This window comes from Oryctolagus cuniculus, chromosome 16 (genome assembly GCF_051225735.1).
Source record: "Oryctolagus cuniculus isolate XC-2025 breed Fujian yellow rabbit chromosome 16, ASM5122573v1, whole genome shotgun sequence".
NCBI lineage: Eukaryota > Metazoa > Chordata > Mammalia > Lagomorpha > Leporidae > Oryctolagus > Oryctolagus cuniculus.
In genome coordinates, this window is record NC_142882.1 from 29,783,741 (window position 1) to 29,800,381 (window position 16,641).

Sequence of the window (16,641 nt, forward strand, 5' to 3'; positions counted from 1 at the left end):
ATCTTGCTACAGCCTCTGTGTGTGTTTGTGTTTTCTGGATATTCTCTATGGACTTTAAGGTTTTGAATGCATTTGAGCAGGACCCTTTTTGTTTTCTGCTGGAAAATGCTAATTGGTTCTACCTGGAGTCAAATCCTCCACACATTCGAGTTTTCTAGGAAGTAAGCTTCAGAAACCTGAGAAAACATGATATTTCTTTCTGTAAACATGACATTGGATACATTTCCCGAAAAGGAAGATTGTGCTTTTCTCCAAAACCACTTTCACGGTCATTTTTTGGTTAAATTTCACTTCAAAACTACAACAATTTGTCCAGATACTCCTGGATGAAAACAAAACTATCTGGAGATTTGTAGCTATCTCAATCCCAGATCTTGCTACCACCTCTGTGTGTGTTTGTGTTTTCTGGATATTCTCTATGGACTTTGAGGTTTTGAATGCATTTTAGCAGGACCCTTTTTGTTTTCTGCTGGCAAACGCTAATTGGTTCCACCTGGAGTCAAATACTCCTCACATTCGAGTTTTCTAGGAAGAAAGCTTCAGAAACCTGAGAAAACATGATATTTCTTTCTGTAAACATGACATTGGATACATTTCCCGAACAGGAAGATTGTGCTTTTCTCCAAAACCACTTTCACGGTGATTTTTGGTTAAATTTCACCAGAAATCCACAACAATTTGTCCAGATACTCCTGGATGAAAACAAAACTGTCTGGTGATTTGTAGCTATCTCAATCCCAGATCTTGCTACAGCCTCTGTGTGTGTTTGTGTTTTCTGGATATTCTCTATGGACTTTAAGGTTTTGAATGCATTTGAGCAGGACCCTTTTTGTTTTCTCCTGGCAAACGCTAATTGGTTCCACCTGGAGTCAAATACTCCTCACATTCGAGTTTTCTAGGAAGAAAGATTCAGAAACCTGAGAAAACATGATAATTCTTTCTGTAAACATGATATTGGATACATTTGCCGAACAGGAAGATTGTGATTTTCTCCAAAACCACTTTCACGGTGATTTTTGGTTAAATTTCACCAGAAATCCACAACAATTTGTCCAGATACTCCTGGATGAAAACAAAACTGTCTGGTGATTTGTAGCTATCTCAATCCCAGATCTTGCTACAGCCTCTGTGTGTGTTTGTGTTTTCTGGATATTCTCTATGGACTTTAAGGTTTGGAATGCATTTGAGCAGGACCCTTTTTGTTTTCTGCTGGCAAACGCTAATTGGTTCCACCTGGAGTCAAATACTCCACACATTCGAGTTTTCTAGGAAGAAAGCTCCAGAAACCTGAGAAAACATGATATTTCTTTCTGTAAACATGACATTGGATACATTTGCCAAACAGGAAGATTGTGCTTTTCTCCAAAACCACTTTCACGGTGATTTTTTGGTTAAATTTCACTTCAAAACTACAACAATTTGTCCAGATACTCCTGGATGAAAACAAAACGATCTGGTGATTTGTAGCTATCTCAATCCCAGATCTTGCTACAGCCTCTGTGTGTGTTTGTGTTTTCTGGATATTCTCTATGGACTTTAAGGTTTGGAATGCATTTGAGCAGGACCCTTTTTGTTTTCTGCTGGCAAACGCTAATTGGTTCCACCTGGAGTCAAAGACTCCACACATTCGAGTTTTCTAGGAAGAAAGCTTCAGAAACCTGAGAAAACATGATATTTCTTTCTGTAAACATGACATTGGATACATTTGCCGAACAGGAAGATTGTGCTTTTCTCCAAAACCACTTTCACGGTGATTATTGGTTAAATTTCACCTGAAATCCACAACAATTTGTCCAGATACTCCTGGATGAAAACAAAACTATCTGGTGATTTGTATCTATCTCAATCCCAGATCTTGCTACAGCCTCTGTGTGTGTTTGTGTTTTCTGGATATTCTCTATGGACTTTAAGGTTTTGAATGCATTTTAGCAGGACCCTTTTTGTTTTCTGCTGGCAAACGCTAATTGGTTTCACTTGGAGACAAATACTCCACACATTCGAGTTTTCTAGGAAGAAAGCTTCAGAAACCTGAGAAAACATGATATTTCTTTCTGTAAACATGACATTGGATACATTTCCCGAACAGGAAGATTGTGCTTTTCTCCAAAACCACTTTCACGGTCATTTTTTGGTTAAATTTCACTTCAAAACTACAACAATTTGTCCAGATACTCCTGGATGAAAACAAAACTATCTGGTGATTTGTAGCTATCTCAATCCCAGATCTTGCTACAGCCTCTGTGTGTGTTTGTGTTTTCTGGATATTCTCTATGGACTTTAAGGTTTTGAATGCATTTTAGCAGGACCCTTTTTGTTTTCTGCTGGCAAACGCTAATTGGTTCCACTTCTAGACAAATACTCCACACATTCGAGTTTTCTAGGAAGAAAGCTTCAGAAACCTGAGAAAACATGATATTTCTTTCTGTAAACATGACATTGGATACATTTCCCGAACAGGAAGATTGTGCTTTTCTCCAAAACCAGTTTCACGGTGATTTTTTGGTTAAATTTCACTTCAAAACTACAACAATTTGTGCAGATACTCCTGGATGAAAACAAAACTATCTGGTGATTTGTAGCTTTCTCAATCCCAGTTCTTGCTACAGCCTCTGTGTGTGTTTGTGTTTTCTGGATATTCTCTATGGACTTTAAGGTTTTGAATGCATTTTAGCAGGACCCTTTTTGTTTTCTGCTGGCAAACGCTAATTGGTTCCACCTGGCCTCAAATCCTCCACACATTTTAGTTTGCTAGGAAGAAAGCTTAAGAAACCTGAGAAAACATGATATTTCTTTCTGTAAACATGACATTGGATACATTTGCCGAACAGGAAGATTGTGCTTTTCTCCAAAACCACTTTCACGGTCATTTTTGGTTAAATTTCACCCAAAATCCACAACAATTTGTCCAGATACTCCTGGAGCAAAACAAAACTATCTGGTGATTTGTAGCTATCTCAATCCCAGATCTTGCTACAGCCTCTGTGTGTGTTTGTGTTTTCTGGATATTCTCTATGGACTTTAAGGTTTTGTATGCATTTTAGCAGGACCCTTTTCGTTTTCTGCTGGCAAACGCTAATTGGTTCCACCTGGAGTCCAATACTCCACACATTCGAGTTTTCTAGGAAGAAAGCTTCAGAAACCTGAGAAAACATGATATTCCTTTCTGCAAACATGACATTGGATGCATTTGCTGAACAGGAAGATTGTGCTTTTCTCCAAAACCACTTTCACGGTCATTTTTGGTTAAATTTCACCCAAAATCCACAACAATTTGTCCAGATACTCCTGGAGCAAAACAAAACTATCTGGTGATTTGTAGCTATCTCAATCCCAGATCTTGCTACAGCCTCTGTGTGTGTTTGTGTTTTCTGGATATTCTCTATGGACTTTAAGGTTTTGAATGCATTTGAGCAGGACCCTTTTTGTTTTCGGCTGGCAAACACTAATTGGTTCCACCTGGAGTCAAACACTCCACATATTCGAGTTTTCTAGGAAGAAAGCTTCAGAAACCTGAGAAAACATGATATTTCTTTCTGTAAACATGACATTGGATACATTTGCTGAACAGGAAGATTGTGCTTTTCTCCAAAACCACTTTCACGGTGATTTTTGGTTAAATTTCACCCAAAATCCACAACAATTTGTCCAGATACTCCTGGAGGAAAACAAAACTATCTGGTGATTTGTAGCTATCTCAATCCCAGATCTTGCTACAGCCTCTGTGTGTGTTTGTGTTTTCTGGATATTCTCTATGGACTTTAAGGTTTTGAATGCATTTGAGCAGGACCCTTTTTGTTTTCTGCTGGAAAATGCTAATTGGTTCTACCTGGAGTCAAATCCTCCACACATTCGAGTTTTCTAGGAAGTAAGCTTCAGAAACCTGAGAAAACATGATATTTCTTTCTGTAAACATGACATTGGATACATTTCCCGAAAAGGAAGATTGTGCTTTTCTCCAAAACCACTTTCACGGTCATTTTTTGGTTAAATTTCACTTCAAAACTACAACAATTTGTCCAGATACTCCTGGATGAAAACAAAACTATCTGGTGATTTGTAGCTATCTCAATCCCAGATCTTGCTACCACCTCTGTGTGTGTTTGTGTTTTCTGGATATTCTCTATGGACTTTGAGGTTTTGAATGCATTTTAGCAGGACCCTTTTTGTTTTCTGCTGGCAAACGCTAATTGGTTCCACCTGGAGTCAAATACTCCTCACATTCGAGTTTTCTAGGAAGAAAGATTCAGAAACCTGAGAAAACATGATATTTCTTTCTGTAAACATGACATTGGATACATTTCCCGAACAGGAAGATTGTGCTTTTCTCCAAAACCACTTTCACGGTGATTTTTGGTTAAATTTCACCAGAAATCCACAACAATTTGTCCAGATACTCCTGGAGCAAAACAAAACTATCTGGTGATTTGTAGCTATCTCAATCCCAGATCTTGCTACAGCCTCTGTGTGTGTTTGTGTTTTCTGGATATTCTCTATGGACTTTAAGGTTTTGTATGCATTTTAGCAGGACCCTTTTCGTTTTCTGCTGGCAAACGCTAATTGGTTCCACCTGGAGTCCAATACTCCACACATTCGAGTTTTCTAGGAAGAAAGCTTCAGAAACCTGAGAAAACATGATATTCCTTTCTGCAAACATGACATTGGATGCATTTGCCGAACAGGAAGATTGTGCTTTTCTCCAAAACCACTTTCACGGTCATTTTTGGTTAAATTTCACCCAAAATCCACAACAATTTGTCCAGATACTCCTGGAGCAAAACAAAACTATCTGGTGATTTGTAGCTATCTCAATCCCAGATCTTGCTACAGCCTCTGTGTGTGTTTGTGTTTTCTGGATATTCTCTATGGACTTTAAGGTTTTGAATGCATTTGAGCAGGACCCTTTTTGTTTTCGGCTGGCAAACACTAATTGGTTCCACCTGGAGTCAAACACTCCACATATTCGAGTTTTCTAGGAAGAAAGCTTCAGAAACCTGAGAAAACATGATATTTCTTTCTGTAAACATGACATTGGATACATTTGCTGAACAGGAAGATTGTGCTTTTCTCCAAAACCACTTTCACGGTGATTTTTGGTTAAATTTCACCCAAAATCCACAACAATTTGTCCAGATATTCCTGGAGGAAAACAAAACTATCTGGTGATTTGTAGCTATCTCAATCCCAGATCTTGCTACAGCCTCTGTGTGTGTTTGTGTTTTCTGGATATTCTCTATGGACTTTAAGGTTTTGAATGCATTTGAGCAGGACCCTTTTTGTTTTCTGCTGGAAAATGCTAATTGGTTCTACCTGGAGTCAAATCCTCCACACATTCGAGTTTTCTAGGAAGTAAGCTTCAGAAACCTGAGAAAACATGATATTTCTTTCTGTAAACATGACATTGGATACATTTCCCGAAAAGGAAGATTGTGCTTTTCTCCAAAACCACTTTCACGGTCATTTTTTGGTTAAATTTCACTTCAAAACTACAACAATTTGTCCAGATACTCCTGGATGAAAACAAAACTATCTGGAGATTTGTAGCTATCTCAATCCCAGATCTTGCTACCACCTCTGTGTGTGTTTGTGTTTTCTGGATATTCTCTATGGACTTTGAGGTTTTGAATGCATTTTAGCAGGACCCTTTTTGTTTTCTGCTGGCAAACGCTAATTGGTTCCACCTGGAGTCAAATACTCCTCACATTCGAGTTTTCTAGGAAGAAAGCTTCAGAAACCTGAGAAAACATGATATTTCTTTCTGTAAACATGACATTGGATACATTTCCCGAACAGGAAGATTGTGCTTTTCTCCAAAACCACTTTCACGGTGATTTTTGGTTAAATTTCACCAGAAATCCACAACAATTTGTCCAGATACTCCTGGATGAAAACAAAACTGTCTGGTGATTTGTAGCTATCTCAATCCCAGATCTTGCTACAGCCTCTGTGTGTGTTTGTGTTTTCTGGATATTCTCTATGGACTTTAAGGTTTTGAATGCATTTGAGCAGGACCCTTTTTGTTTTCTCCTGGCAAACGCTAATTGGTTCCACCTGGAGTCAAATACTCCTCACATTCGAGTTTTCTAGGAAGAAAGATTCAGAAACCTGAGAAAACATGATAATTCTTTCTGTAAACATGATATTGGATACATTTGCCGAACAGGAAGATTGTGATTTTCTCCAAAACCACTTTCACGGTGATTTTTGGTTAAATTTCACCAGAAATCCACAACAATTTGTCCAGATACTCCTGGATGAAAACAAAACTGTCTGGTGATTTGTAGCTATCTCAATCCCAGATCTTGCTACAGCCTCTGTGTGTGTTTGTGTTTTCTGGATATTCTCTATGGACTTTAAGGTTTGGAATGCATTTGAGCAGGACCCTTTTTGTTTTCTGCTGGCAAACGCTAATTGGTTCCACCTGGAGTCAAATACTCCACACATTCGAGTTTTCTAGGAAGAAAGCTCCAGAAACCTGAGAAAACATGATATTTCTTTCTGTAAACATGACATTGGATACATTTGCCAAACAGGAAGATTGTGCTTTTCTCCAAAACCACTTTCACGGTGATTTTTTGGTTAAATTTCACTTCAAAACTACAACAATTTGTCCAGATACTCCTGGATGAAAACAAAACGATCTGGTGATTTGTAGCTATCTCAATCCCAGATCTTGCTACAGCCTCTGTGTGTGTTTGTGTTTTCTGGATATTCTCTATGGACTTTAAGGTTTGGAATGCATTTGAGCAGGACCCTTTTTGTTTTCTGCTGGCAAACGCTAATTGGTTCCACCTGGAGTCAAAGACTCCACACATTCGAGTTTTCTAGGAAGAAAGCTTCAGAAACCTGAGAAAACATGATATTTCTTTCTGTAAACATGACATTGGATACATTTGCCGAACAGGAAGATTGTGCTTTTCTCCAAAACCACTTTCACGGTGATTATTGGTTAAATTTCACCTGAAATCCACAACAATTTGTCCAGATACTCCTGGATGAAAACAAAACTATCTGGTGATTTGTATCTATCTCAATCCCAGATCTTGCTACAGCCTCTGTGTGTGTTTGTGTTTTCTGGATATTCTCTATGGACTTTAAGGTTTTGAATGCATTTTAGCAGGACCCTTTTTGTTTTCTGCTGGCAAACGCTAATTGGTTTCACTTGGAGACAAATACTCCACACATTCGAGTTTTCTAGGAAGAAAGCTTCAGAAACCTGAGAAAACATGATATTTCTTTCTGTAAACATGACATTGGATACATTTCCCGAACAGGAAGATTGTGCTTTTCTCCAAAACCACTTTCACGGTCATTTTTTGGTTAAATTTCACTTCAAAACTACAACAATTTGTCCAGATACTCCTGGATGAAAACAAAACTATCTGGTGATTTGTAGCTATCTCAATCCCAGATCTTGCTACAGCCTCTGTGTGTGTTTGTGTTTTCTGGATATTCTCTATGGACTTTAAGGTTTTGAATGCATTTTAGCAGGACCCTTTTTGTTTTCTGCTGGCAAACGCTAATTGGTTCCACTTCTAGACAAATACTCCACACATTCGAGTTTTCTAGGAAGAAAGCTTCAGAAACCTGAGAAAACATGATATTTCTTTCTGTAAACATGACATTGGATACATTTCCCGAACAGGAAGATTGTGCTTTTCTCCAAAACCAGTTTCACGGTGATTTTTTGGTTAAATTTCACTTCAAAACTACAACAATTTGTGCAGATACTCCTGGATGAAAACAAAACTATCTGGTGATTTGTAGCTTTCTCAATCCCAGTTCTTGCTACAGCCTCTGTGTGTGTTTGTGTTTTCTGGATATTCTCTATGGACTTTAAGGTTTTGAATGCATTTTAGCAGGACCCTTTTTGTTTTCTGCTGGCAAACGCTAATTGGTTCCACCTGGCCTCAAATCCTCCACACATTTTAGTTTGCTAGGAAGAAAGCTTAAGAAACCTGAGAAAACATGATATTTCTTTCTGTAAACATGACATTGGATACATTTGCCGAACAGGAAGATTGTGCTTTTCTCCAAAACCACTTTCACGGTCATTTTTGGTTAAATTTCACCCAAAATCCACAACAATTTGTCCAGATACTCCTGGAGCAAAACAAAACTATCTGGTGATTTGTAGCTATCTCAATCCCAGATCTTGCTACAGCCTCTGTGTGTGTTTGTGTTTTCTGGATATTCTCTATGGACTTTAAGGTTTTGTATGCATTTTAGCAGGACCCTTTTCGTTTTCTGCTGGCAAACGCTAATTGGTTCCACCTGGAGTCCAATACTCCACACATTCGAGTTTTCTAGGAAGAAAGCTTCAGAAACCTGAGAAAACATGATATTCCTTTCTGCAAACATGACATTGGATGCATTTGCTGAACAGGAAGATTGTGCTTTTCTCCAAAACCACTTTCACGGTCATTTTTGGTTAAATTTCACCCAAAATCCACAACAATTTGTCCAGATACTCCTGGAGCAAAACAAAACTATCTGGTGATTTGTAGCTATCTCAATCCCAGATCTTGCTACAGCCTCTGTGTGTGTTTGTGTTTTCTGGATATTCTCTATGGACTTTAAGGTTTTGAATGCATTTGAGCAGGACCCTTTTTGTTTTCGGCTGGCAAACACTAATTGGTTCCACCTGGAGTCAAACACTCCACATATTCGAGTTTTCTAGGAAGAAAGCTTCAGAAACCTGAGAAAACATGATATTTCTTTCTGTAAACATGACATTGGATACATTTGCTGAACAGGAAGATTGTGCTTTTCTCCAAAACCACTTTCACGGTGATTTTTGGTTAAATTTCACCCAAAATCCACAACAATTTGTCCAGATATTCCTGGAGGAAAACAAAACTATCTGGTGATTTGTAGCTATCTCAATCCCAGATCTTGCTACAGCCTCTGTGTGTGTTTGTGTTTTCTGGATATTCTCTATGGACTTTAAGGTTTTGAATGCATTTGAGCAGGACCCTTTTTGTTTTCTGCTGGAAAATGCTAATTGGTTCTACCTGGAGTCAAATCCTCCACACATTCGAGTTTTCTAGGAAGTAAGCTTCAGAAACCTGAGAAAACATGATATTTCTTTCTGTAAACATGACATTGGATACATTTCCCGAAAAGGAAGATTGTGCTTTTCTCCAAAACCACTTTCACGGTCATTTTTTGGTTAAATTTCACTTCAAAACTACAACAATTTGTCCAGATACTCCTGGATGAAAACAAAACTATCTGGAGATTTGTAGCTATCTCAATCCCAGATCTTGCTACCACCTCTGTGTGTGTTTGTGTTTTCTGGATATTCTCTATGGACTTTGAGGTTTTGAATGCATTTTAGCAGGACCCTTTTTGTTTTCTGCTGGCAAACGCTAATTGGTTCCACCTGGAGTCAAATACTCCTCACATTCGAGTTTTCTAGGAAGAAAGCTTCAGAAACCTGAGAAAACATGATATTTCTTTCTGTAAACATGACATTGGATACATTTCCCGAACAGGAAGATTGTGCTTTTCTCCAAAACCACTTTCACGGTGATTTTTGGTTAAATTTCACCAGAAATCCACAACAATTTGTCCAGATACTCCTGGATGAAAACAAAACTGTCTGGTGATTTGTAGCTATCTCAATCCCAGATCTTGCTACAGCCTCTGTGTGTGTTTGTGTTTTCTGGATATTCTCTATGGACTTTAAGGTTTTGAATGCATTTGAGCAGGACCCTTTTTGTTTTCTCCTGGCAAACGCTAATTGGTTCCACCTGGAGTCAAATACTCCTCACATTCGAGTTTTCTAGGAAGAAAGATTCAGAAACCTGAGAAAACATGATAATTCTTTCTGTAAACATGATATTGGATACATTTGCCGAACAGGAAGATTGTGATTTTCTCCAAAACCACTTTCACGGTGATTTTTGGTTAAATTTCACCAGAAATCCACAACAATTTGTCCAGATACTCCTGGATGAAAACAAAACTGTCTGGTGATTTGTAGCTATCTCAATCCCAGATCTTGCTACAGCCTCTGTGTGTGTTTGTGTTTTCTGGATATTCTCTATGGACTTTAAGGTTTGGAATGCATTTGAGCAGGACCCTTTTTGTTTTCTGCTGGCAAACGCTAATTGGTTCCACCTGGAGTCAAATACTCCACACATTCGAGTTTTCTAGGAAGAAAGCTCCAGAAACCTGAGAAAACATGATATTTCTTTCTGTAAACATGACATTGGATACATTTGCCAAACAGGAAGATTGTGCTTTTCTCCAAAACCACTTTCACGGTGATTTTTTGGTTAAATTTCACTTCAAAACTACAACAATTTGTCCAGATACTCCTGGATGAAAACAAAACGATCTGGTGATTTGTAGCTATCTCAATCCCAGATCTTGCTACAGCCTCTGTGTGTGTTTGTGTTTTCTGGATATTCTCTATGGACTTTAAGGTTTGGAATGCATTTGAGCAGGACCCTTTTTGTTTTCTGCTGGCAAACGCTAATTGGTTCCACCTGGAGTCAAAGACTCCACACATTCGAGTTTTCTAGGAAGAAAGCTTCAGAAACCTGAGAAAACATGATATTTCTTTCTGTAAACATGACATTGGATACATTTGCCGAACAGGAAGATTGTGCTTTTCTCCAAAACCACTTTCACGGTGATTATTGGTTAAATTTCACCTGAAATCCACAACAATTTGTCCAGATACTCCTGGATGAAAACAAAACTATCTGGTGATTTGTATCTATCTCAATCCCAGATCTTGCTACAGCCTCTGTGTGTGTTTGTGTTTTCTGGATATTCTCTATGGACTTTAAGGTTTTGAATGCATTTTAGCAGGACCCTTTTTGTTTTCTGCTGGCAAACGCTAATTGGTTTCACTTGGAGACAAATACTCCACACATTCGAGTTTTCTAGGAAGAAAGCTTCAGAAACCTGAGAAAACATGATATTTCTTTCTGTAAACATGACATTGGATACATTTCCCGAACAGGAAGATTGTGCTTTTCTCCAAAACCACTTTCACGGTCATTTTTTGGTTAAATTTCACTTCAAAACTACAACAATTTGTCCAGATACTCCTGGATGAAAACAAAACTATCTGGTGATTTGTAGCTATCTCAATCCCAGATCTTGCTACAGCCTCTGTGTGTGTTTGTGTTTTCTGGATATTCTCTATGGACTTTAAGGTTTTGAATGCATTTTAGCAGGACCCTTTTTGTTTTCTGCTGGCAAACGCTAATTGGTTCCACTTCTAGACAAATACTCCACACATTCGAGTTTTCTAGGAAGAAAGCTTCAGAAACCTGAGAAAACATGATATTTCTTTCTGTAAACATGACATTGGATACATTTCCCGAACAGGAAGATTGTGCTTTTCTCCAAAACCAGTTTCACGGTGATTTTTTGGTTAAATTTCACTTCAAAACTACAACAATTTGTGCAGATACTCCTGGATGAAAACAAAACTATCTGGTGATTTGTAGCTTTCTCAATCCCAGTTCTTGCTACAGCCTCTGTGTGTGTTTGTGTTTTCTGGATATTCTCTATGGACTTTAAGGTTTTGAATGCATTTTAGCAGGACCCTTTTTGTTTTCTGCTGGCAAACGCTAATTGGTTCCACCTGGCCTCAAATCCTCCACACATTTTAGTTTGCTAGGAAGAAAGCTTAAGAAACCTGAGAAAACATGATATTTCTTTCTGTAAACATGACATTGGATACATTTGCCGAACAGGAAGATTGTGCTTTTCTCCAAAACCACTTTCACGGTCATTTTTGGTTAAATTTCACCCAAAATCCACAACAATTTGTCCAGATACTCCTGGAGCAAAACAAAACTATCTGGTGATTTGTAGCTATCTCAATCCCAGATCTTGCTACAGCCTCTGTGTGTGTTTGTGTTTTCTGGATATTCTCTATGGACTTTAAGGTTTTGTATGCATTTTAGCAGGACCCTTTTCGTTTTCTGCTGGCAAACGCTAATTGGTTCCACCTGGAGTCCAATACTCCACACATTCGAGTTTTCTAGGAAGAAAGCTTCAGAAACCTGAGAAAACATGATATTCCTTTCTGCAAACATGACATTGGATGCATTTGCTGAACAGGAAGATTGTGCTTTTCTCCAAAACCACTTTCACGGTCATTTTTGGTTAAATTTCACCCAAAATCCACAACAATTTGTCCAGATACTCCTGGAGCAAAACAAAACTATCTGGTGATTTGTAGCTATCTCAATCCCAGATCTTGCTACAGCCTCTGTGTGTGTTTGTGTTTTCTGGATATTCTCTATGGACTTTAAGGTTTTGAATGCATTTGAGCAGGACCCTTTTTGTTTTCGGCTGGCAAACACTAATTGGTTCCACCTGGAGTCAAACACTCCACATATTCGAGTTTTCTAGGAAGAAAGCTTCAGAAACCTGAGAAAACATGATATTTCTTTCTGTAAACATGACATTGGATACATTTGCTGAACAGGAAGATTGTGCTTTTCTCCAAAACCACTTTCACGGTGATTTTTGGTTAAATTTCACCCAAAATCCACAACAATTTGTCCAGATACTCCTGGAGGAAAACAAAACTATCTGGTGATTTGTAGCTATCTCAATCCCAGATCTTGCTACAGCCTCTGTGTGTGTTTGTGTTTTCTGGATATTCTCTATGGACTTTAAGGTTTTGAATGCATTTGAGCAGGACCCTTTTTGTTTTCTGCTGGAAAATGCTAATTGGTTCTACCTGGAGTCAAATCCTCCACACATTCGAGTTTTCTAGGAAGTAAGCTTCAGAAACCTGAGAAAACATGATATTTCTTTCTGTAAACATGACATTGGATACATTTCCCGAAAAGGAAGATTGTGCTTTTCTCCAAAACCACTTTCACGGTCATTTTTTGGTTAAATTTCACTTCAAAACTACAACAATTTGTCCAGATACTCCTGGATGAAAACAAAACTATCTGGTGATTTGTAGCTATCTCAATCCCAGATCTTGCTACCACCTCTGTGTGTGTTTGTGTTTTCTGGATATTCTCTATGGACTTTGAGGTTTTGAATGCATTTTAGCAGGACCCTTTTTGTTTTCTGCTGGCAAACGCTAATTGGTTCCACCTGGAGTCAAATACTCCTCACATTCGAGTTTTCTAGGAAGAAAGATTCAGAAACCTGAGAAAACATGATATTTCTTTCTGTAAACATGACATTGGATACATTTCCCGAACAGGAAGATTGTGCTTTTCTCCAAAACCACTTTCACGGTGATTTTTGGTTAAATTTCACCAGAAATCCACAACAATTTGTCCAGATACTCCTGGATGAAAACAAAACTGTCTGGTGATTTGTAGCTATCTCAATCCCAGATCTTGCTACAGCCTCTGTGTGTGTTTGTGTTTTCTGGATATTCTCTATGGACTTTAAGGTTTGGAATGCATTTGAGCAGGACCCTTTTTGTTTTCTGCTGGCAAACGCTAATTGGTTCCACCTGGAGTCAAATACTCCACACATTCGAGTTTTCTAGGAAGAAAGCTCCAGAAACCTGAGAAAACATGATATTTCTTTCTGTAAACATGACATTGGATACATTTGCCAAACAGGAAGATTGTGCTTTTCTCCAAAACCACTTTCACGGTGATTTTTTGGTTAAATTTCACTTCAAAACTACAACAATTTGTCCAGATACTCCTGGATGAAAACAAAACGATCTGGTGATTTGTAGCTATCTCAATCCCAGATCTTGCTACAGCCTCTGTGTGTGTTTGTGTTTTCTGGATATTCTCTATGGACTTTAAGGTTTTGAATGCATTTTAGCAGGACCCTTTTTGTTTTCTGCTGGCAAACGCTAATTGGTTCCACCTGGAGTCAAATCCTCCACACATTCGAGTTTTCTAGGAAGAAAGCTTCAGAAACCTGAGAAAACATGATATTTCTTTCTGTAAACATGACATTGGATACATTTGCCGAACAGGAAGATTGTGCTTTTCGCCAAAACCACTTTCACGGTCATTTTTGGTTAAATTTCACCCAAAATCCACAACAATTTGTCCAGATACTCCTGGATGAAAACAAAACTATCTGGTGATTTGTATCTATCTCAATCCCAGATCTTGCTACAGCCTCTGTGTGTGTTTGTGTTTTCTGGATATTCTCTATGGACTTTAAGGTTTTGAATGCATTTTAGCATGACCCTTTTTGTTTTCTGCTGGCAAACGCTAATTGGTTCCACTTCTAGACAAATACTCCACACATTCGAGTTTTCTAGGAAGAAAGCTTCAGAAACCTGAGAAAACATGATATTTCTTTCTGTAAACATGACATTGGATACATTTCCCGAACAGGAAGATTGTGCTTTTCTCCAAAACCACTTTCACGGTCATTTTTTGGTTAAATTTCACTTCAAAACTACAACAATTTGTCCAGATACTCCTGGATGAAAACAAAACTATCTGGTGATTTGTAGCTATCTCAATCCCAGATCTTGCTACAGCCTCTGTGTGTGTTTGTGTTTTCTGGATATTCTCTATGGACTTTAAGGTTTTGAATGCATTTTAGCAGGACCCTTTTTGTTTTCTGCTGGCAAACGCTAATTGGTTCCACCTGGAGTCAAAGACTCCACACATTCGAGTTTTCTAGGAAGAAAGCTTCAGAAACCTGAGAAAACATGATATTTCTTTCTGTAAACATGACATTGGATACATTTGCCGAACAGGAAGATTGTGCTTTTCTCCAAAACCACTTTCACGGTGATTATTGGTTAAATTTCACCTGAAATCCACAACAATTTGTCCAGATACTCCTGGATGAAAACAAAACGATCTGGTGATTTGTAGCTATCTCAATCCCAGATCTTGCTACAGCCTCTGTGTGTGTTTGTGTTTTCTGGATATTCTCTATGGACTTTAAGGTTTTGAATGCATTTTAGCAGGACCCTTTTTGTTTTCTGCTGGCAAACGCTAATTGGTTCCACCTGGCCTCAAATCCTCCACACATTCGAGTTTTCTAGGAAGAAAGCTTCAGAAACCTGAGAAAACATGATATTTCTTTCTGTAAACATGACATTGGATACATTTCCCGAACAGGAAGATTGTGCTTTTCTCCAAAACCACTTTCACGGTCATTTTTTGGTTAAATTTCACTTCAAAACTACAACAATTTGTCCAGATACTCCTGGATGAAAACAAAACTATCTGGTGATTTGTAGCTATCTCAATCCCAGATCTTGCTACAGCCTCTGTGTGTGTTTGTGTTTTCTGGATATTCTCTATGGACTTTAAGGTTTTGAATGCATTTTAGCAGGACCCTTTTTGTTTTCTGCTGGCAAACGCTAATTGGTTCCACTTCTAGACAAATACTCCACACATTCGAGTTTTCTAGGAAGAAAGCTTCAGAAACCTGAGAAAACATGATATTTCTTTCTGTAAACATGACATTGGATACATTTCCCGAACAGGAAGATTGTGCTTTTCTCCAAAACCAGTTTCACGGTGATTTTTTGGTTAAATTTCACTTCAAAACTACAACAATTTGTCCAGATACTCCTGGATGAAAACAAAACTATCTGGTGATTTGTAGCTATCTCAATCCCAGATCTTGCTACAGCCTCTGTGTGTGTTTGTGTTTTCTGGATATTCTCTATGGACTTTAAGGTTTTGAATGCATTTTAGCAGGACCCTTTTTGTTTTCTGCTGGTAAACGCTAATTGGTTCCACCTGGAGTCAAACACTCCACACATTCGAGTTTTCTAGGAAGAAAGCTCCAGAAACCTGAGAAAACATGATATTTCTTTCTGTAAACATGACATTGGATACATTTGCCAAACAGGAAGATTGTGCTTTTCTCCAAAACCACTTTCACGGTGATTTTTGGTTAAATTTCACCCGAAATCCACAACAATTTGTCCAGATACTCCTGGATGAAAACAAAACTATCTGGTGATTTGTAGCTATCTCAGTCCCAGATCTTGCTATAGCCTCTGTGTGTGTTTGTGTTTTCTAGATATTCTCTATGGACTTTAAGGTTTTGAATGCATTTTAGCAGGACCCTTTTTGTTTTCTGCTGGCAAACGCTAATTGGTTCCACCTGGAGTCAAACACTCCACACATTCGAGTTTTCTAGGAAGAAAGCTTCAGAAACCTGAGAAAACATGATATTTCTTTCTGTAAACATGACATTGGATACATTTGCCGAACAGGAAGATTGTGCTTTTCTCCAAAACCACTTTCACAGTCATTTTTTGGTTAAATTTCACTTCAAATCTACAACAATTTGTGCAGATACTCCTGGATGAAAACAAAACTATCTGGTGATTTGTAGCTTTCTCAATCCCAGTTCTTGCTACAGCCTCTGTGTGTGTTTGTGTTTTCTGGATATTCTCTATGGACTTTAAGGTTTTGAATGCATTTTAGCAGGACCCTTTTTGTTTTCTGCTGGCAAACGCTAATTGGTTCCACCTGGAGTCAAATACTCCACACATTCGAGTTTTCTAGGAAGAAAGCTCCAGAAAGATGAGAAAACATGATATTTCTTTCTGTAATCATGACATTGGATGCATTTGCTGAACAGGAAGATTGTGCTTTTCTCCAAAACCACTTTCACGGTGATTTTTGGTTAAATTTCACCAGAAATAAACAACAGTTTGTCCAGATACTCCTGGAGGAAAACAAAACTGTC